Below are 22,833 nucleotides of genomic sequence, written 5' to 3'. Positions count from 1 at the left end.
TCCATTGGCCTATATATCTATCTTTACGACAGTATCACTCTGTTTATCATCTTTTGTAGTAAGTTTTAAAATTTGAAAATATGAACTTCTGAATTTGTTCTTCTTTTTAAATATCATTCTGGCTATTTAGTTCCCCTTAAAAATACTAGCATTTGTAGCTCCTTTTAATAGAGAATTGTTTTTAGAAAACAGACAGTAAGTTCTTATTGCACTCATTTCTACTGAACTGCTCTTGTTTTTCAGGCTCTTTCAGTAAACAGTTTAAAAGTATATAAATTGAACCTCATACTTTAATCTAGCTTTCTTCTTTTCCATTCCTGTACTTCTTAAAGAATAGGAAGGGCTGCGTCTCATTATTCTCTATGTTTTTATCTCGTTCAAAATCCTGAATATAGCCAGTCTGCTGACCTAAGCTTCCACCTTGGCTGGATGCCCCATTTGCTCAGACCCTCACTCCCATAGGGCCTTCTCTCAGCTTGGACCCTGGGTTGGTTTGGTAGAGATGGCATGACAAAATACCACTGAGTGGGTGGCTTCAATAACAGTAATTATTTTCTCACAGTTCTCGATGCTGAAGTCCAAGATCAGGTTCTCAGCAGCTTTGGTTTCCCCTGTGGCCACTATCCTTTGATTGCAGATAGCCTTTGCTATGTGAGCACACATGCTGGGTATTTCTTCCTCTTCTTCTAAGGACCAGTTACATTGGATTAGGGCCCACCCTAAAAGCCTCATTTTTAATTCAGTCCCCTCTTTGATGCCTCCACCTCCAAATTCAGTCACATTCTGAGGTTCTGGGAGCTAGGGATTCAACATATGAATTTGGGGGAGAAACAATTAGCATAAAACTAAGACCCTTCTGGTGCGTTCTTGCCCCTTGCCAGCTTGTCTTGCCATCCTGCTCTGATTCATGCCTCCATATGCTGTAGTCACCAATAGGTTGCCAAGAAAAGCAGGACATCTGTTTTCTGTTGTTTTAAAATATTGTCAATTCAATTGTTATTTTTTAATATTGTCTACTGAGTTATGTTGAAAAGATTTAAAGAAGTTTGAACCTCAAAGAAAGAAGGGGAAAATGCTGGTAGACTTGTGGGTAGAGACAAGTTAGTAATGTGTTTATTAGGTAGGAAGCATGTTGGGAAGATTTACAAAATAGTCCATTTGAATGCCATTGATTCTGTGACATTTGCCTATTTCTTCTTTGATTTTCTTTCCATTTTTCTTTCATTTTCTCCTTCTGTTTCACTAATACTGACTGGCAGCTAGATATCTTAGTTATAAACACATCCTTTCAATCATTATTCCTGATAAGAGAAATTTTAAAATTCTACTTACCCAGGGATTGACTGAAAACATTTTGAATCTCATTTAGGTATGGGAGATATTGTATCATAGTTTACATTAGGTTGGTATATAAAGGGGTTTACATATTCTTTGAAGAAGACTTTCAAAGAAAGTGTGCAGTATAAATACAGACTATAATACTGTGGCAGAGGGCCTTGGTTTTTTATTTGGATAAATTAATTATTTTATAAATTAATTTATTAAAGTATTCAATGATGATCTTTGTATTAATATTAGGTATGGTATCAGTGTCTCAACATGAAGAAATAAGGAATCTAGTGAAAAACACACAAAAGAACACTGACTTTAAAATACATAGTGACAAGCAAGGTGATGAACAGTGCATGAGGTGAAGCACACAGAAGAGGTACAAACCAGCTCTACAGTGAAAGCAGTGAATAATCACAGCAATCTTTCAGAAGAATGTACATGTGAAACAGAGGCTCCAAGTACCAGGAAGAGTTAGATGGATGTTGGAGAGAGAACAATCTGGACAGAGAAAGAATAATATGAGAAAATAGGGCACACTCGGGGAACTGTTAATATTGTAGGATCCTCATGATAAACACCATGCGTAAAATTTGGAAAAGAGGACACAAGTGCCAACCCTGCAGCACTACATATAGCACATGAAGACATTTAGATTTATCTTCAAGATGGTGGAGGAACTCTGAATAGCTTGAAGAAAAGGAGTAAAATCATCCAATTTACATTTTAGGAGATACGTCACAGAATGTGGAGGATGAATTAGAAGGGTAAGAGATTAAAGGCAGAAAGTTAATGAAGTTCAAATACAAATACAAATACAACAGAGTCAAACACAGTAATATCAAAGTGGTACATTTTTAAATCTTGTACCACATTTTATATAAATTCACAGCATGGGAAAATATACGTTGTGAAAACAGAAAAATGTGACTTTATAATGACTCAGATATCCAAATAAATATATGCTTCCAGGTAGGCATCTGTAAAAGTATGTTCATATTTTAGCACTGTTATAATCACACAAAATATATTTGTTATCTCTTTTAAACTAGCTATTAAAGTTGATTTGGAAGCCATACAAAAACTATGTTTTATTGCTTTGTAAATTATTAAGTTGTTAATAGTAGATATTTGAACAAAAATTTTATTTCCTTTCTTAATCTGACACATTTTAAAAATAAATACCCTTGTCTCTTTCCTAAATTGAATGAAAGAAATTTGGGTACTTTTAGAGGAAAAAGAAGAAAAGATATATGATCTAAAATGTAGCAATTCCTTATAGATGATTTATAAGTTTGCCTTTTGCATAAAGAATATGTACCGTATTTGTTTTTCTGGTTCTGCACATGTTCCATCACTCCCTCATCTACTCAGTCAATTTACCTGCCTAAAACTTGATGGGTATTTGATTTTCTTAGTTACACTACATATTATCACCTTAGTTTCTCTTGTAACAAAATAATTATCACATCTAACTTTCATATTTGGTGTGAGAATTTATTTGAGGATTAAAGATGACATACTAAGGGTGTTTAGCTTTGTGTCATTTTAAACATCATTTTTAAAATGTCACTGGTCAACTCAAGTGAGAGATATAAATAATCAAATTTAATTACTCAGATTTCTAGATGACCCAGGTTGGTAATTTAGAGAAAAGAATGTCATAGCAAACGTATATTATAAAAATATTATACTAAACTGAACCATATTTGAATGATTACTCCACAGCATAACAAGACTTCCAGGAATTCATCTGGGCATCATCACTATGTGTTTTATTTTGATGAAAAATTAAAATACTAGAATGTAAGACTTAATGTATCTTTACTTCAGTTAATATATTCATACCAAGGAAAATTCCTCCTCACCCCTCATAAATTGTACTAAAATATAGATTGAGGAAATTTTCATTATATCCGCTTACTTAGGGCGAGCCTTTTTAATTTCAGCTTCTACTTCAGCAATGTTAAATTTACCTTCACATCATGTGTTAGAAATATCCAGTGGATTATGTTGAGCAACATTCTACCCTCATGACCTTTCCCATTATTTCTTGCTTTTATCCTTCCTTTACAACTCTGAGTCTACTATTTTTACTTAACAGATGTAACCTTTGAGAGTTTTCTCGTTCCAAAGAAGTTTATTCAATATAACTCTCAGGATGACTTCAAGCTGGTATATTCTTTTTTTCTTCATTAGAGCTACTTCATCAGCTTAATGTAAAGTGTGCGATTCATGTTTAATTTGCATCAATATATTCTTTTCATGGAACTGGGAAAACTTCAAATAAGAAGAGGCTTTATAAGGATAGACATAAAATTCAACCCTTAGAACTACAAAGAAGTGAAGGCCTCTACATTTTAGAAAGATGCCCCTTATACTTTGGATAGCTTCAACTTTTAGAAATATTGTTTATATTTAATTTAACTCTCCTTCTCTTATTTATGACAATTAATTATAGTTCAATTAATAATATATGTATTACATTTTATTTTATTAGGCTCTGAAGATACTGAAATAAATGAGACATTCATCATAGATAATACAAGGTAGAGAAAAAAAAATGAGCCAAATTTGTAAGGATAAAAGATACATGAAGGAAAAGTAGCAGGGTGATTTTATGACATGTAATTAACAGATTTAACCTGGTCTGAGTAATCATAAATTTATGCTTAATAATATGTCTTCTCAACTAAAGATTATATAAGGAGGAATCTCTGTTTAATCTCTGTATTTCTAGCATCTGTAAAACATCTGACTTTATAGTCACATTTTAATTTTTATTGGTTACTTTTATTGTTCTATTCTGTATAGCTATTTTAAGAATTTTTAATGAGTTTATAATCTAATTAAATTTTGAATTATTAATGCATCACATTTTTTAAAAAAATCTGAGACAGCTATACAAATTTCTTCTATTGTTCTAATTTTTCCAAAGAAATGATTTTTTGTGTATATGGTAGGTGGGTAGTGAGGGGGAAAAGAGAGAAATTGTAAATTCTCTAGGTAAAATTATGAAGCTGATAGGATTCCCATATACCTCTTACCCAATTTCTCCTATTATTACCATCTTATATTAAGATGGTATATGTGTGACAAATAATGAACCAATATTGGTACACTGTTATTAAGTAAATTTCCTTATTTATTCAGTAAAATTTACTTAATTCCTTAGTTCTGCCTAATGTCCCTTTTTATTTTCTAGGATTCCATGTCAGCCACAGCATAACAATTAGTTATCATGTTGCTAAGATTTCTCTTGGTTGTGAGAGTTTCTCAGATTTGCTGATTCTTAAAGGCCTTGAAAATTGTGAGAAATACTAGTTAAATATTCTGCAAAAAGTCTCTCAGTTGAATTACATATTGAGGGTGTGGTATTCTGTGATTACAATGGTCTCATCGTTTTTTGGGAGGAAAGACCAAAGAGGTAAAGTGCCACTGACATCACATCATGTCATGGCTACATATATCAGCATGTATCAATATGACTCAGCACTTTGGATACTGACCTTGACCACCAGGTTGAGGTGATATTTCCCTACTGCAAAGTTGCTATTTTTCATCTTTTTCATATCTTACTCTTTGGAAGAATGTCATTATCTGTACAGGGAATGGGAAATTATATTCACCCTCTTTGAAGGTAGAGAATCTACATTAAATTCATTGAAATTCTTCTACATAGGAGATTGTTCTCTTCCCTCATATGTAGTTTTTCTATATCTTCTTCTTTTTTTTTTTTTTTTTTTTTTTTTTGAGATGGAGTTTGACTCTTGTTGCCCAGGCTGGAGTGCAGTGGTGCAATCTTGGCTCACCGAAACCTCTGCCTCCCAAGTTCAAGCCATTCTCCTGCCTCAGCCTCCCTAGTAGCTGGGATCCCAGCTAATTTTTTGTATTTTTAGTAGAGACAGGGTTTCTCCATGTTGGTCAGGCTGGTCTTGAACTTCCAACCTCAGGTGATCCGCCCACCTCTGCCTCCCAAAGTGCTGGGATTACAGCCATGAGCCACCACGCCCAGCCTAAATCCTCTTTTAAAAATAATATCATAAGATATAATATTACTAGAGATACAGAATACTTAAACATTCTAAACCCCTAGAATTAATGTTCGCATTACAACTGCAGAAAGGACACTTTAAAAAAACACGCATAAACTTCTCATCAAGATAGACTATTGACTGGGCTATAAAAAGAGTTTTCTCAAAATATTAAGTCATACATAGCATGTTCTCAAGAATAATAGATAATAACTGCAAGTTTTCTTTCAATATTTAAAATCTAATTAATGCATTTTTTTACAAAGAATGTGTGAAAGAACAATTGTAAAGTAAATTAGTAAATATTTTCAACACAATAAAGATAACAGAATATATGAAGCATTTTGGATCGCAAGTAAGTATTGCTTAGAGGAAATCATATACCTTTAAATACATATATTAGGGAAGAAGAAAGGTTTAAATAATGGTCCAAATACAAAGAAAGTTGAAAAATAAAAGCATGTTGACCTGAAGTGAGTAGAAAGATGAAAATAATTAAGAGCAGAAATAAAATAGAAAAACATAAAAAATACAAAGACAAATCGGCAAAACCAGTTGTTTTATCAAAATGATGAATAATATCCATAAAACCATTAAAAAGCCAATAAATGAAACCATAAGTTACTGAGCTCAGAGATGAGAGAAAATTATGACAGATTAAAAAGGAAAGGAAGGAAAATAATGGAATATTATAATAAACTTGATGCCCATATACTTTTAAATGATGAAATAAACATATTCCTTAAAATAGATTATCAAAAGAAAAATAAAAACAGTTAATAGCAAGTAGCTCTCTATATATTAAAATAAACAGAATTTGCAATTTGCAAAAAAAAAAAGAAAAAGTACATTGAGAAAACTCTAAGCCCAGATGGCTTCACTGGAGACTATTATCAAATATTTAAGAAAAAAATTTTAAAAAACTGATTGACAGATTCAGTATATTAAAAATGTATTGTTCTTAAGATGTTGCTGAGACTAAAATGGAAACCACTGATAAGAAAAATATTAGCATTATGTATATGACTGGCAAATAATTTATGTCTAAAATATGCAATAAATTTTTATAATTCAATAAGATAAAAAATTATTCATAAAATGGGCAAAAATTTTAAGCACTACACCCTAAAAGGAGCTATGAGAATAACTAATACAAAAAGATAAAGATGCTGCCTAAGTCTTTAAACTGAAAATTTAATCCAGAATTAGATGAAAATACACACTGCTAGAATGGCTAAAATTAAGTAGTACATCAATAACAAGTTTTGCCAAAGAAATGGAGCAATTGTTACTCTCATATATTGTCAGTTGGATATAAAATGATATAAATACTTGGGAAACAGTAAATAACATTAAACATAGACTCATTGTGTGACCTGGTAATTACATTTATTGGTATCAGCAGGAGATATGAAAACATGTCCACACCAACATGTGCATGAAAGTTTCTAAAAGTTTTACTCATAATTATGCTAAACTGGAAATCATTCTAATGTCCATCAACAAGTGGATAGATAAAAAATGAGGTATATCCATACAATGGGACATTACTTATCAATAACAAAAAGATGCTACCAATACACACAATCTTACGGATTAGGACAAAAGTTCTACCCTGGGAAAAGGGGGCTAAACACAAAAGAGCATATTATATATAATTCCACTCATGTAAATTCTGTGAAAGAAAAAAACAATTTATAATAGGAAAACATTTTAATGTTTGCTTGGGACATGGGCAGGCAGCAGTGATTTCAAATGTGCATTATGCAAAGAGCTCATTCAGCCATTTCTCTCTTGGCTAGAACATTTCTGAATTCCAATATTATCTCAGTTTTTATAATTTGAGAAAAAACTATTTTATATAAATTTTTGTTTAGCAACTTTCCTGCTACTAACTAAAGACTTTGCATAACAACAATAACCATGGATGATAGTTTGCACTATGACTCCACCAACCCATTTGGAATATTCTACCATGTGGTAGAAGCTTCTTTGCTTTCACCTTTAAAAAGTGTTTCCTAAGCTTTGTCAAATGGGTTCCTTGTCTTTTCTTGAGAATAGGAGCTGTGTTCAAGCACAAACCCAGCCCAAGAAAAAAGTCAGGCCAGCATAAATATTGTTGATCCAAGGAAAAATAAATAGATAAATGAGTGAACAAGTGAGTGAATAGTAATAGATTTCTGATACCTAGGAGAAGTAATAAGTGAGACATTTTGAATTTTTCTGGACTTACCTATTAATTTAAGAGAAAATTATTAAACTAATATGTGTATAATGTATAATATGCTACAAATGTTTCCCTACCACTTAATGTAAGCCTCTGAGCCACTCTTCGAGATAAGACTTTGCTATTATTTAACAAACTTATATATGAGAAAAATGTAACAAACAGAGACATAACTAATTTAGAAAACCTTGCAAGTAAAGGAGGGGCAGCTCAGTGGCTTGGATCCCTTGAAATAACTTTCTGCACCACTCAGTATAACATTACATAAATGAAATCCTCTTTATCATATTGTTCCTGTGCTGACTCAGAAGAATTAAGTCCCATGTCCTCTCTGATTACTCTCTTCTCTTGTACCAGAGACCCTGGAGATCTATATGATTTAAATTAATGTTTGACCGGATTCTATCACCTACAGTCTTCTATTTTCAAGTTTCATGTCTTTTCCAAGAAGATGATAATTTCTTTAAGACAAGGACTGACATGCTTTTTCTAGTACAGAGGATAAATAAGCTTTAATAAAGATATGCACATATTCCAAAAGTGAAATTCCACATCAAGAATGTAGAAACAAATCTTAATCAGTTTAGTGAAGAGGAGTTGACTGAAAGTGATCTGAATAGCATTAATTGGTATCCCTAAATAAAACTGTATTAATGACTATTTTTTTGGCAGAAATGTAGCTGGGTAAACACATATGCGCATTTCTGAGATGTCTATATTTACGATATTTAATGTAATATAGTGCTGAAGTGTTTTGAGCCTTTATTATGTGGTTAACTCAATTACTCAAATGGTGTTTTTGACTACCTAGAATGAACATATCAGCCATGATATTAAAGAGAAAAAATATAACATATATTGCAAAAATTGTGTTATTTTCCTATAAATAATTTATCTTACCAAATTAGCAAATTAAAGGTAAAAATAAAGAAATATTAGTCAAAAATATAAAAGGCTATGAAGAGTAGACATGCTTTTTTTTATGGATTAGAGGTTTTTCATTTAGTAGAGAAAATAATTCCCCAAGCCTTCAAGTATTCTACATAAACCAATAATTTTACTCTTATCACCTAGAAGATTTCCTTTTCTCACTCTTCAAAAGGGCCTTTTAAGGTCTTCCTCTCTTCTCAAGTACACCTTTCCCCAGCCAGCAATAACTTTGCTTCACACATAATTGAAAAATGTAGATGTAAACAGAGGGGAATATTTTTTGTCTTTAATTAATTGTTAATCTTCTAGTGTCTATAAAATATCCACACATTTGCTTTTCTTATAGGTACCAGAAATTCTGCTTATGTATTCTACCTGGGCTCCATAAACAATACAGAAATTTCTACCTACCATTTCCACTATTAGAAACCCATGTCAAGCTACCACCATTTTCTTTCTTAGACTACTGCAAAAGATCTAACTGAGTACAGGCTTTAAGATGGCTGACTGGATACATCTTGCACATATCCACAAAGAAGAACCTAAATAGTGAGTAGAAAATCACACTTTGAATATATCATCTAAGAAAGGAAATTGGAATTCAACAAAAAAGTGACAAGACACACCGAAAAGAAGGAAAGAGAGGGAAACAAGGTCACCTGATTGGCCACGATTGGCTGAGAGCCTGGAGAGGCTTCCCAATATGGGGAAAGGTTAAGTGAGAGACCCCCAGCTAGTCCACATTTCACCATGGATTCTTACAATGCTAGCCACAGAAGAGCCACTTGATCTTCACTAGTCCTGAAACTAACGTAGGAAGCAGCCTGGAGATGGTACAACGATTCCATTCCAGAGAAGAAGTTTACTCTGGATCCCACAGACCCTCCAAGTTCTAAGCAGCTACAGCAAGGTGTAGTTTCAAAACCCAAGCCTCCAATAGACTGCACCTTGCTCTAGGGCTCAACCACACCTGCATCTCCATATCCCTGGAGCTCCACTGACAACCCCTGTCTGCAACCACTGCTGTGGCTGGCTACTGTCAATGAAGCCAAAGCACAGACCACTGTGGTGACCCCACTACCTCCAAAAGAGGAGCCACTACACATAGTCACACTCCCAGGGTCCCCTTCCCTCAGCTGCCATCACTGTGGACTGCTGCTGCCAGAACTGAACTGTGAGGAAAGCCTGAGCTTCTGCTGCCTGGGCTGAAGCACAAGCAAAGTGTATGTTTCCCACTCATTTGTATATGGTTATAGCAACTGAAAGCAACCCCACCCTCCCCAGTAGTAATGCTGCAGCACAGTTGCTGCAATCCCCATTTAGGAATTCCACTGGGGAGCTGAGGATCACGTCACTTCTGCCTATCACAGCCAGCACTTGCACACATTACTAGAGGGTCTAAGGACAAGGTAATCTGGCCTGGCTTTGCCCTATACCCTCAATGCCACAGCATGAGGTCCTGTGGCCTGGGGATCTCCCAGCCTAGTTCACCATTATTGGTACCTGAGCACTTCTCCTGGGGTCCTGAGGTTGAGCTGGCCTACATTACTGCTACCACCACAGCTGCCACCTTACCTACATATGCCACCTGTGGGCCTGGAAACTTGTCCACCCAGACTGTTACAGCCACTGTCAACAGCAGTGTGCACACTTGGAACTCAGAGGTTGTCCTGACAATGCTACTGCATTTCCCATACCACATCTGCTATCCAAGTGCCCTGCCCACTGCTGCCACTAATGTCATCTGAGAAGCTTGCAGATGTATTTCATATATCATTCAATGAATTCTTTACTTCCAGAATTTCTATTTGGTTATTTTTTTTAAATCTATTTCTTTGGTAAATTTCTCATTTCTTTCATCATGAAAATATAGAAACCACTGGTACAGCAAACACACAGACAAGGAAGAGAAAAGATTTAAGTGCTGTTACTAAATAAAACCAACAAATCACAATGATGAACAGGAAGAGGGAAAGAAAATAACAGAATAAATTAATAAAATGATAAGACTAATCCCCCACATCAGTAATAACTTTGAATGTAAATAAATTAAAATTTCCACTTAAAATTTGTAGACTGGGTGAATGGAAACAAACAAAAAACAAAACAAAAACATGACCCAACTGTATGCTGCCTACAAGAAACTCATCACCTGTAAAGACACATACACACTTACAGTAAATTCATGTGAAAGTATTTCCCATGATAACATAAACCAAAAGTTAGCAGGAATAACTATACTTGCAACACATAAAACAGACTTCAGTAAAACCATGAAGAGGAGAAGATTATCATTATATAATGATAGGGGGATCAACTAAGTAGGAGGTATCACAATTCTTAACATATATCCACCAACACCAGATAATTCATATAAATATAACAAATATTATTATATTTAAAGGGAGGAATAGACTCCAATACAATTATTTCTGGGAATTACCCTCAGCATTAAACAAAGAAAATTAAACAAAAAATTAGCAAAGAAAAGTTGTATTTAAACCATCCATTAGACCAAATGGGGACATAAAAGACATTTACAGAACATTTCATCCAGCAGTGACAAAATATGCCTTTTTCTCATTGAAATATGGAACATTCTTAAGGACAGACCATATGTTATAACACAAAACAAGTGCCAAAAATTTTAAAAAATAAAATTATAATCAAGTGTATTATCAGAAAACAATGGAATAAAACAAGAAATCAAGCATAAGAGGAACATTGGAAATTCTACAAATACATGAAAATTAAACAACATGCTCCCGAATGACCATTTTGGTCAAGAAAGAAATTAAAGAGGAAGTCAACAAGCTTTTTCAAACTGATGAAAATAAAAACATCGTACTAAAATCTGTGGGATTCAGCAAAAGCAATTTTAACAGGGAAGTTTATACTAGTAAGTGCCCATATCAAAAAAGTCAAAAGATTTCAAATAAGCAATTTAATCATTCACTGTGAAGTACTAAAATAGTGAGAATGATCCATACCAATAAACAGTTATAAAACTAACAAATAATAAAGATCAGAAGATAACGAAATGAAATAGAGAATAAAATAACAATGCAAAGAATCAACAAAAGGAAAAGTTGCTTTTTTGAAGCCAAACGAAATTAACAAACCACTAGCTAGAATAAGGAAAAAAGAGAGAGAAAATAAATAAATTTAGAAATAAAAAAGGAGGCAGCTGATATAACAAAAATGCAAGAGGGTATCAGAGATTACTATGAACAACTATGCACTAAAATACTTGAAAATCCATAGGAAATGATAACACTCTGGCACACATACAACCTATTAAGACTGAATCAGGACAAATAGAAAGCCTGAAGGGACCAGTAACAAGAAAGAACAAGAAAATAATAAAAGATCTGTTATCAAAAAGAAGTCTGGAACTGGATAGACTCTGCTGAATTCCACCAAACTTTGAAAAAATAACTAACACCAATGATTCTTACACTATTCAAGATAATTCAAAAGGAGAGAATTCTCCTTAAATAGTTTCATGAGGTTATAATTGCCTTGATACCAAAATCAGACAGTTATGTAACATAAAAAGAAAGCTACATGCCTATATCCCTGACGAACACAGATACAAAAATACATCAAGAAAATATTAGTAAACTGCATCTCACGGAACATAAAAATATATACAATGATATAATGGAATTGATTTAAGGGATGTAAAGATGGCTCAACATATACAAATCAATAAATGTGATGCATCACATCAACAGAATGAAGTATTTAATATGAAAATTATCTCATCATTTTAATAGATGTAAGAAAGCATTTCATAAAAGTTATAATCTCTTCATGATAAAAACTCTTAGTTATAGAAGGAACTTACCTTAACATAATAAAGGCCATTTATAACAAACCAAAAGCTAACATACTATTTAATGGGGGAAAAGCTGAAAGCCTTTTATCTAAGAGCTGGAACATGACAAGGATGCCCATTTTAACCATTCCTATTGAATACAGTCCTAGAAAGCCTAGCTAGAGCAAGCAGATATGGCAATGAAATAAGAGGCTCCAAATATGAAGTCAAATTATCTGTTTTATCATTATCTCACATTATGTCTAGAAAAACCTAAAGATGTCAATAAAAACTCTTAGATCTAGCAAACTTAGTAAAGTTACAGAATACAATATTATTATACAAAAATCTATAGCATTTATATACACCAAAAATAAGCTGAAAAAATCAAGAAGGCAATTCTATTGACTATGGCTACAGAAATTAAAATATCTGGAAATAAATTTAAGCAAGGAGGTACAATATTTCTACAGGGAAACCTACAATGCACTGAAGTAAACTGAAGGTGACACAAACAAATGAAAAGATAGCATGCTTATGAGTAGAAGTAACTAATATTGTTAAAATGATCATACACCCCAAAACAACCTGTAAATTTAGTGCAATCAATGCTAGTCAAAATACCAATGTCAATTTTCACAGAATTTTTGTGGATCCCAAAAAGAGTTCAAATAGCAAAAGCCATCCTAAGCAAAAGGAACAAAGCTGGAGGAATCACGTTATCTGAATTCAAAATATATTATAAGAGCATAGTAGCAAAAACAGCATGGTATTGGTAGAAAAGCAGACACATAGACCAATGGAACAGAATAGAGCATGCAGAAATATATCTATGTATTTTACAGCCAACTGATTACCAACAAAGGCACCAAGAATATACATTAAGGAAAAGACATCTTCTTCAATAAGTGGTGCAGGAAAAATTGAATATCCTTAAGCAAAATGAAACTGGATGCCTATCTCTCACCATATACAAAACCAACTCAGGATGGATTAAAGATTTACCTTTAAGATACAAAAGTATAAAGCTACTGGAATAAAACATAGAGGAAACACTTCAGAACATTGATCAAGGAAAATATGTTATGAGTAAGGCCTTAAAAACAAATAAAAACAAATATAGACAAATGAGACTATATTAAAGTAAAAAGCTTTGGCACAGCAAAGGAAACAATAAAGAGAACCTACAGAATGGTAGAAAATATTTGCAAACTATTTATCTAATTGTGGAATTTTAATTAGAATATATGAGTAACTTAACCAACTCAACACTGAATAATCCATATAATCCCATTATGAAGTGGGCAAAGACATGAATAAACATTTCTAAAAATAAGACACACAAATTACCAACAGGTATTTGAAAAATGCTCAACCTCGTTACTCATCAGGGAAATACAATTCAAAATACAATGAGATATCATTTTATCAAGTACAATGGCTTTTATTAGAAAGACAAACAGTAACAAATACTGGAGAGGATGTGGAGAAATGAATTTTTACACACTGTCAGCTTGGAATGTAAATTAGCAAAGCCACTATGAAAATCAGTATGAATTCTCAGAAAACCAAAAATAAAATTACCATATGATCCAGTAATTCCACTACTGGGCATTATCTAAAAGAAAAGAAATTATTACCTACAAAGAATATCTGGACTCATATTTATTACAGCACTATTCACAATAACCAAACTATGGAATTAACCTAAGTGTTCATCAGCAGATGAATGAATAAAGAAAATGTGGTATATACACAAAATGAAATATATGAGCCATGGTACTTAATAAATATTACATCCTTTAAAATAATTTTCCCAAATTAATTTAAAATTAACTATGTTTTTGGTGAAGGTCACAATAGGAGACACAGTATTTAATGTATATAATTCAGTATAATGCACTAAAGATCATACTTTTTTTGTAACAGCATTCTGGTCAATGCTGACTCCTGGATTCTTTTCCTCTATATTTAACTATAATTAAATTGCTGAAGCATAGAGGCAGTTACTAAGCCAGAAAGCAACTCTTCCATATGACTCATTAAAGAGATCTTATGCTCAGCCTAAACATGTGATGAGATTAAATATGATGAAAGCTGATTGTATGCTCTCTAAATTGTTTCAGGAAATTGCTTAACGGAAATTATTCCAAAAATTCAACTCAAACATAACTGAGCTTGTACTGAGTTGCCAGATTTAGGCTGAGCAAAAGAAAAGATGAGCTGAAAAATACTTGGATATCTAAGTGATCAAATAGAGAAATCATCGGACTACACAAAAAAGAGCATTTTTTATGTTTTCATGTGTGAAACTCAAATTCTGTGCCCATAAATTCTATTTTGTTGAGAAACAATATGTATACACCTTAGATTTACACATATCCCCCACAACTATTTCATTAAAGATTTAATATTATATTATAAAATAAATTATTGAAAGAAATGGAGTATTATCCTAAGAAGATAAACATCAGAGTGATAATCAACATAGTACCATTAATACTGATCTTGAATGTAGCCCTAAACGATCAGAAAAATGTTTGAAAGTCTACCATAAATGTATGCAAAGGCAGGATGAAAAATCTAGGGAAGTAAAATTTTTCTGCTATTAGAGCAATTCCAGAGTAAGTTGGAAAACCTGGGCTAGAGTCTATCCATTTGGTTGTATGATTTCATGTGTGATTCTCCAAAGACTAATAAATTATCAGTGACAATGTCATATAGATAACTGTATACTCATCTAGCTCTATAATGATCTGTGTATCATATACTTAATATTATTGTGAAGCCATTCTCTTGATGGATATTGACATTTTTAACTTGCATTATAAACTTTAGAGAAATCATAATTACTTAGTAAATGCCCACATCTTACAAGAAAACTGCATACAATATATTTTTCTTTCCTAAGGATTTTTTTTTTTAAAGTGCGAGACAATAAATTTATGTTGTTTCAATCTAACCAGTTTATGGTACTTCATACTTCATTAAAGCCACCCTAGGAAGCTGATACAGATTCTGGTACACCTAATTTGAATTTTTAATTATTTGCATAAAAATGTGGAATTAATGCCACATAAAAAATATTTCATTTACATCTGTTCTGTTCTGGTTTTCCATGTATCAATACTTTCATTATTGTTAAATAAAAATAAGATCAATCTGTGCTTACAGATAGAGTGAAATTTCCAGTTTTTTTTTTTTTTCTTTTAGTTCTGGGATACATGTGCATAACATGCAGATTTGCTACACAGGTATACGTGTGCCATGGTGGTTTGCTGCCCCTATTGACCTATCATCTAAGTTCCCTCCCCTTATCCCCCATATCCCAAGAGGCCTGGTCTGTGTTGTTCCCCCCCCAGTGTCCATATGTTCTCATTGTTCAACTCCCAATTATAAGTGAGAACATGCAGTTTTTGGTTTTCTGTTCTGTTCATTTGCTGAAGATGATGGCTTTCAGCTTTATCCGTGTCCCTGCATAGGACAAGATCTCTTTCCCTTTTTATGGCTGCATAGTAATCCATGGTGTATATGTACCACATTTTCTTTATCCAATCTATTATTGATGGGCATTTGAGTTGATTCCATGACTTTGCTATTGTGAATATTAATGCAATGAACATACACATGCATGTATCTCTGTAATGGAATTATTATATTCTTTTGGAGATATATCCAGTAATGGGTCAATCTGGTTCTAGATCTTTGAGGAATCACCATACTGTCTTCTGCAATGGTTGAACTAATTTACATTCCCACCAACAGTATAAAAGCATTCCTATTTCTCTGCAACCTTGCCAGCATCCATTGTTTTTTAACTTTTTAATTAACATGATTCTGACTGGCATGCGATGTTATCTCATTGTGGTTTTGATTTACATTTCTCTAATGATTAGTGATGTTGAGCTTTTTTTCAAATGTTTGTTGGTTGTGTAAATGTCTTCTATTGAGAAGTGACTGTTCATATCTTTTGCCCACTATTTGATGAGATTATTTGTTCTTTTGGGTAAATTTGTTTAAGGTCCTTGTAAATTCTGGATATTAGACCTAACATTCTATCCTCATGGATAGGAAGAATCAATCATGAAAATGAACATACTGCCCAAAGTAATTCACAGATCCAATGCTATTCCAATCAAACTACCATTGACATTCTTAACAGAATTAGAAAAAAACTAAATTTTATATGGAACCTAAGAAGAGTCTGTATAGGCAAGACAATTCTAAGCAAAAAAAAAAAAAAAAAAAAAAAAAACAAGCAATGGGGAAAGGATCTCCTATTCAATAAATGGTGTTTGGAAAACTGGCTAGCCAGAATACTAAAACTGGACCCCTTCCTTACATTTTATACAAAAATTAACTCAAGATGGATTAAAGGCTTAAATGTAAATCCCAAACCATAAAAATCCTAGGAAAAAAACCCGGGCAATACCATTCAGGACAGAGGAATGGACAAAGATTCCATAATGAAAACACCAAAAGCAACTGCAACAAAAAACAAAATTGAAAAATGGGATCTAATTAAACTAACAAACTTCTGCACAGTAAAAGAAAATATCATCAGCATGAACCAGCAACCTGCAGAATGGAAGAAAATTTCCTAAGGTTTTAAAAAATTAAGATGTCAAAGGAAAACAGAGCACAGCTCCAAAAGCTTATGCAGTATTGGATATGGTTTTCTAACACTCCTGAAGAAATATGTATGATGATTTTCTGTATAAAATTAAAATAAAACCATCTTATAAAATACAATTAGATACAATTTATCAAGAGCTTACAACCAGAAGGAAATAAATGATGCAAAGGAGATGAAAAAATTGGGGGATGCTTATAGATGGTTTGGAAACATTGTGTATTTTTAATAGTGTCTACTCTGAGGTTTTATTTGAACAAGATTTAGTTTAGCGATAATTTGGCTCAATGACCATCAAGTAATTACCACAGCTCTCGAGAACCATCTCTTAGTGGTTAAAGAGGGGTCACCTTATTAAGATGTGCAATTACATAATCTTGCTGTTGGTGGATGAAGTATTCTATATCTGTTACTCGGACCAAGTTGATTAATAGCGCTGTTCAGGTAAATATGTACTTAATTGTTTTTTTGTCTATGGGATTTATTTATTACTGACTATGAGATGTTGAAGTCTCTAACTATTGTAGTGAATTTCCCTATTTTTCCTTGCAGGTCTATCAGGATTTGCTTTACAAATTTGATGCTATATTGCTAAGTACATAGGTATTAAGACATTTTTAAATCTTCTTGAATAGTGATCTTTTTATTATTTGCTGTGTCTTTTTATTTCTATAATTTGTCTTGTTCTGAAGTCTGCTTTTTGGAAATTGACATAGATACTCCAGCTTTATTGGTTAGTATTAACATGTGATCCCTTACTTTTGACTTATTTTTATCTTTACATTTAAAATAAGTTTATGTAGAATCATATAGCTATTTTTGTGTACCCATTCCAATAATAATCCTTGTCTTTTAACTAGCATATTTAGACAATTTTTATTTAGAGTAATTATCAATATATTGAGTTAGTATCTTTGCATTTTATATTCCTTTTTTGGTATTTACTGAACATTTTGCACAATTTAATTATTTTTCTTAATGTAACAATCTTTCTTTTAAAAATTACTGATTGTTCTAGAGTTGATTAAATACATTTCCAACTATTCCATATCTACCTAGAAGTAACACTATTCTGCCTTGCCTGTCACGCAGGTAACTTATAAACTAGTCATAAAATGCTTATAAAATATTCTTATAAAGGTATTCTCAAATCTTCTTTGCCATCTCTTATGACATTTCTACAATTCATTTTACTTATCCTTGTGTTATAATCACCTAATACATTGTTACTGTTACTACTCTAACAAAACATTTACTTTTCTAGTCATTTAAAATAAATAAGATAGAATATTTTATCTTTATTTATTCTCTAATATCCTTTCATTCCTTATGCAGATATAAGATTATTGTTCTTCTTGCTAAAAAAACTTTTAAAAATACTTTTTGCAGGGCAAGTGTGCTGGTAATCATTTTCCTGAAAGTTTTTATTTCTTGTTCACTTTTGAAGCTCAATTTCCCTGCATAGTGAATTCAAGTTTTTTCTTTTTTTTTTTTTCCAACATCTTAAACATTGCATTCATTCTCTTCTTGGGTACACAGTTTCTGTTGAAATGTTTGCTATAACCCTATATGTATACATGTATAGGCAAGGTTTATATTCCCCCTTTTGGATTTTTCACTCTCCCTGATTATATTTCATGTTTTTATAATTATGCTACATGTCTTAGATGTTTTGTTATATTTTTCTTTCGTATTTTTTTAAATTTTTATTTTAATTGAGCAAATATTTAACGACAAATATTCAAGCTCATGTATGGGTCCCCTGGCAGGGTCTAGTCAACTACGGAGCCTATGAAAGACTCTCTTTATTTCTGTCATAGTTTTTTTAATTTTTAGTCATTTTTAGATACTTCTTAGTGTTTTCATCTCTCTGCTTATACTACCATCTGTTCTTGCATGTTGTCTATTTTTTAAAATGGAGTACTCAATATATCAATTATAATTATTGTAAGAGTTTTGCTTAGAATTTCAAAATTTTTGTTATATCTGAGTCAGGTCTGATGTTTTCTTGTTCTTTCAGATTTTTTTTTCAACATTGAGCATATCTCAATTTATTGTTGAATGTAGGACTTGATGTTCTAAGTATTAGATAAATAGGCCTTTAACATGAGGTTTTAAGTTAATCAGGCTAGAGCTATGCTGTGTTTAATGTTTGCTATGACTGCAGGTATTAGAGGCTTCAAATTTCTCTACTGCCCTCATTTTTATTTTCTTCCCCAATGTCTTTGAACTTCCTGAAAACATCTAAAATAGAGTCTGCATCTGGCAGCTCTGTCACCTTTAATCTTCTGTTACAATACTGGAGCTCTATTTTTGATGGAAAGGTATAAGGAAGAACAAGCGTTCTATAATATTATGATTAAATTTCTTTTAGTTGGCTCATGTTCCTATGCTGTGGTCTTAACAAGAGTATCTTAGCTTATTTTTCTCCCTTAGAAGAAACATGAAGACTAGAGGTGTGTGAAAGCAGAGAAATGCCAGTCTCTTAGATTGGATTAGGTTCTAATAACGTTGTTGGCTTGTTTGTTTAACATACAGAGCAGATATTTATTAGTCAAAATATTTAGAGTATTTCACAGTGATTATTTTTCCTTTACTCCCACCAGAATCCCAAAAGTATCATTTTTGGTTCTTCGCCCTTACACTCTGATGGAATTTCTGGAAGCAAAAGCCATGAAATTATGGTGAATTCCCTGAGACTGAGACCTCAAGAGTTTCTTACCCTTATGCTAGCGTACACTCAGCCTCACTCAGTTCATAGAAATTACCATTTAAATGTTCTTACCAGTTTCAAACTTCAGCAACTCTACTGCAGGTAAGCAGTCCTCAGTTGTAGTTTCTCTATATTAGCTTGTTTCTCCATATTTTGGGGGGAGGGTTTCCCTGCAACCCCGGTTCTCTGACAAGCCCCCAAAATGTCATTGATTTGCAGTTTGTTCACCTTGTTTTCTGGCTGTAAAGACAGGTGACAACTTCCAAGTTCTGATTTTTTTGGAGCTGAGACAGGAAGTCCTAATTATATTTTCTTTAGGTTGGTTTTATTTTTTTTTATTTTATTATTATTTTTACAGTTCTTACCGTTTTATCCCCTTAGGTGACACAAGAAAGCAAGAACTGCTAGAATTGGGAGAAATTCTCTTTGCCTAGCTTGGGCCTCCATTCAGAATTGCATTCTGCCAAAGCCTTTCCACTACAGTGTAAGTCTTCTTTATAAATAAGGCTCAGGTTGTATTTCATAATACTTACTCTTTTCCTTTCTCTCTCAGGGCCATGAGGAAATCTTTCTTATATTCTCACTATGAGAAACCGGTAGGCTTCCTGATAGCATCTGTATTAGACTGTTCATGCTGTCATAACAAAATGCTATAGACTGACTGGTTGAAACAACAGAAATGTATTTTCTCCAAGTCCGCAAGGCAGGAAGCCAGAGATCAAGGTGCCAGAGTGGTTGGTTTCTCATGCAGGCCCTTCTTCTTGTCTTGTGGCCATCTACACGTTGTGTTATTGTATAGTAGATATCAAGCCTTGTCTACATTTTATTATAAAGCCATTAATCCTATCAGAAGGGATATTTGGGGATGGATTATGTTTGGGGATGGATTCTAAGGTCAATAGTCTATGGAAAATGGAATATTTGCACTGAATTGGGTGAAATTTACTCATAAGAATACTTACCAAAGATTCTGGATTTCTTTTGTTATATTATGTAGCTGGGAGTTTAAAAAGTTATGTGGCTGATTGACTGAAAATGAAATTCAATTTAATGAAGTTGAGTTGCCAGAATTTCTTGTCATAATGCGGAGGACAGGATCCAAATGTTTTGGAAGACAGGATCATTTGTTTTGATTTACTGTGGATGAACTATACAACCCTGTTCTCCCCATTACATTTCTCAAGAAGGTCCAGAAGACACTCTCTTCACTAAGACCTTGAAAAGCAATTAGTAGAGGGAGCACCAACATCTCAGAAAAGCTCTTTGAGAGCTGCCTCTTTAGACTATAACAGTAGGAAATGTCACTCTAGAGATGTTCTCCTAAATATCAATAATGGTGCTAAATTTGTGGAACAGCACAGACCAAGTGGCAGGGAGTGTTTCACTGAGACGACTGAAGTAGCTAACTGATTAATGTGTCTCTAGGACCGAAAAAAAAAAAAAAATCTGTTAGCTATTATTTGTTTTATGCATTGGTTTCTGCTTGCTGTTGTAACAAATTATCTCAAACTTAGGGACAATAAGCAATACACATCTATCATATTACAGTTCTGGAGGTCAAAAGTCCTTAAATCAAATTTCATCAGGCATGGCTGCATTTCTTCTGGAGGCCCTAGGGGTGATATGGTTGGTCTTTTTTCCATTTTCAGTTTCTACAGTGTACTTGTATTTCTTGGCATATGACCCCTTCCTCCATATTCAAGCTTCAAGTCCAACAATGCAGTATCTTCAAATCTCTCTTTCTCTCATTCTGATCTCTGTTTCTAACATCACAACTTACCTTCCTCTGTTTCCACTGTTGCATGGCCTTCTTTAACTCAGTTCCTCCTACTGCTTTATAAGGAACTTTGAAATTATATTGGATTTGTCTGGACAGTGCCCCAATCTCAACAGTCTTAATCACATACACAAAGTTATTTTTGTCACATAAGGTAACATATTTACAGGTTTCATAGATAGACTTTTATGCTGAGTTCAAGCTGCAGTGGGTCTAGTAAATTCACAGACCTATCCTATGATTATTTCCCTAGTTACTGAAAGTATAATTCAATTACCATATACCTTAGACTTTCCTCTCACTACAAGATAAAAATCCAATAACAGATTCTACTTCTAGTTGATTTAATGAGATCATAAAAATCAGAGAGATATCCAATTGCAAGAATAATAATAAAAGATAATTAATTTATTTTCAATACCATCAGCGATTTACTTTGGATATGAAACAAGATTACTAAAAAAAAAATCATAATGAAAGCCATGAATGCTGATTATGAGAAACACAGCTTCCTCATCAAGGACTTTTTAACTGACCTTCAGTAAAACTAAGAACATCATAGCAACAAAGGGCTATGACGAAAACCATTCATTTGCAGTGGAGGCAACTGTTGTTGAGAAAAGTAAATTGTCTACAATGTAATATCTCATAAATAACAGAGCAAGGATTAAAATTATTATATTTTGATATAATAGTATGAGAAGTCTGATTCTTCATTATTACATCCCCAGCACTCTATCAGTTTGTTGAACAAATGAACAAATAAGCTTAAATAAAAGATCCACATATCAGTTCTCCTTCACCATATTTCCTTTCATCCCTACAAAAAAATGATTATTTCTGCTTTTTTAAATAAACAATTTAGCACTAATGTAACTAGAGAGTCCATGAAAGGCACATATTCATGCCAAGGTGGGAGTGGAGAGTCATCATTTTGCAAAGTAGAGTGTTGGAGGCTAACCAAGTGGCAAGCATATCCGAAAGTAAAGATGGTGGCATGCTGCCAGGAATTGATGCCTGGAACATGGTGAGAAATGCTTCTGTGTGGGAAAAAGATCAGCTATGAGATGTTTCAATTAGCCATAATCGCGCCTCAGATAAACCTCATTGGCTACGATACTGCCACTGCGCAAAGCTAGCTATGAGATGTTAAAGTGGAAATTAAAATTTTGATAAGTGTAAAATTTAGTCACTCCCAAATTTAACTCCACTAAAAATACTAATTACAAAGAGAAATAATAATAAAATAAGGAAAACTAGAAGGGGTCCTCTTCATGAAGTAATCAAACTGAACATTGAAAAGTATGAGAAAAATAAAATCATATTTAATCTGATAGGATGGAATCAGAACATAGAATATCACTTTAGAG

The 22,833-nt window shown here is 33.0% G+C and overlaps 1 pseudogene; it reads right to left on the bottom strand.

Moving 5' to 3' along the window:
* Window positions 1–22,451: 22,451 nt before the first annotated feature.
* Window positions 22,452–22,600, bottom strand: LOC116563342 (annotated as a pseudogene).
* Between the last annotated feature and the right edge of the window lie 233 nt (window positions 22,601–22,833).

The sequence above is a fragment of the Sapajus apella genome, unplaced genomic scaffold (genome assembly GCF_009761245.1).
Source record: "Sapajus apella isolate SASKATOON/1434 unplaced genomic scaffold, GSC_monkey_1.0 scaffold34, whole genome shotgun sequence".
Lineage (NCBI taxonomy): Eukaryota > Metazoa > Chordata > Mammalia > Primates > Cebidae > Sapajus > Sapajus apella.
The sequence above is the reverse complement of the archived record's forward strand: the minus strand, read 5'-3'. Positions and strand labels throughout refer to the sequence as shown.